This window comes from Arachis ipaensis, chromosome B01 (genome assembly GCF_000816755.2).
Source record: "Arachis ipaensis cultivar K30076 chromosome B01, Araip1.1, whole genome shotgun sequence".
In the NCBI taxonomy this organism is placed as follows: domain Eukaryota; kingdom Viridiplantae; phylum Streptophyta; class Magnoliopsida; order Fabales; family Fabaceae; genus Arachis; species Arachis ipaensis.
Genome location: NC_029785.2, coordinates 658,871 through 660,074, shown reverse-complemented (window position 1 = coordinate 660,074; position 1,204 = coordinate 658,871). Strand labels below are relative to the sequence as shown.

Sequence of the window (1,204 nt, the reverse complement as noted above, 5' to 3'; positions counted from 1 at the left end):
AGCTACATTTGGGGTTAACCCCAAAATTTCATTTTATTTTTTTGGTTTGTAGTAAAATCCGTGGGTTTCAACTTTCACCGATTTTGAAGGCAAGCAAGGAACCTTGGGAAAAGAGAAAGAAATAAAGTCCAAAGTTTGGGTTAGCTTTTCTAAACACTCTCTCTTCCTCTTTTTTCTTCATTCTTGTCAACCACACCACTCTCTTTGTATCTTCTTCTTCCACAGTAACTCTAACATTTTCTCATGGTCTAGCTTTTGGAATTTTTGTGCAAAAGTCTTAGAAGAAATGAAATACTCATCATAGACACTACTTAAAGTTTGAAACTTTACCACGTTTTAAAGATACCCACCAAAGCATTTGCAGCCATGCCACCCATAAAAAAAAATATATAAAGATGGCTTTGGAAATTTTTTTTTTTGGAAGGGAATTTCAACAACCATTTACATACATAGATGTTCCTTCTAGGATGCTGATTTTATGTTTCCGGTAAGCTCTTTGTCTTAATTTCATATCAAATATAATGTATTTTTTTTTTTTGGAAAAAATAAAAATAAAAAATGAACTGGTTCTTTGAAACCCGCCAGTTCATCGGTTTTTTTTAAAAAATCTCCCAAATCAAACCGGGTTTTACTGGTTTTACGCCTTATCCGGTCTTGTAACTAACCTGAACCGATTTTGAGGTCGGATTACCGGTTTTTCGGTCTAACTGATCGAGTCAATTTAGTTTTTACAATTCTGTTTGTTTTAGAAGCCAGATCAAATCATGTTAATTAAAAGGAGAAAATAAAAAGTGACAAGTTTTTTTTTTTAGTATCCCGTTATGATCAAGAAAATCAATATCATAACCTACTTTCTTATATTTATATATAAACAGCATATTTGTTTGTATAATTTCGTAGTTTGAATCAAAGGGAATTGAATTGAATTAGCAAATTAGCAACAATGGCAAAGAGTTCAATGAAGCTAGCTTTTTGGATCCTCTTGTTAGTTTGCATATCTGGTTAGTCTCTCTAATCTTTTCTTCTTCCTAAATATGGTTCCTATTATTTTACTTTTTGAGTTTAAATAATAGAATGAATTTCCTTCCCTTTATTTGTCAAATCTTTATTATGTTTAATATTTTTAGACAAGGAAAAAAAAATAAAAGTTAAAGTAGAAGAGGGGAGAGAGTGAAATTAAAGAGAAAAATTAATGGTTGGAGAG

The 1,204-nt window shown here is 31.0% G+C and overlaps 1 long non-coding RNA gene across 2 annotated transcripts in view; it reads left to right on the top strand.

Moving 5' to 3' along the window:
* LOC107615890 overlaps positions 37-1,204 on the top strand; it is a 2,398-nt gene continuing 1,230 nt past the window's right edge. Inside the window, exons 1-2 of one of the 2 annotated variants that reach the window (XR_002353954.1) lie at positions 37-139; positions 901-1,001. This is a non-coding gene — a long non-coding RNA (uncharacterized LOC107615890). The other variant, XR_001614493.2, reaches the window with a different exon arrangement.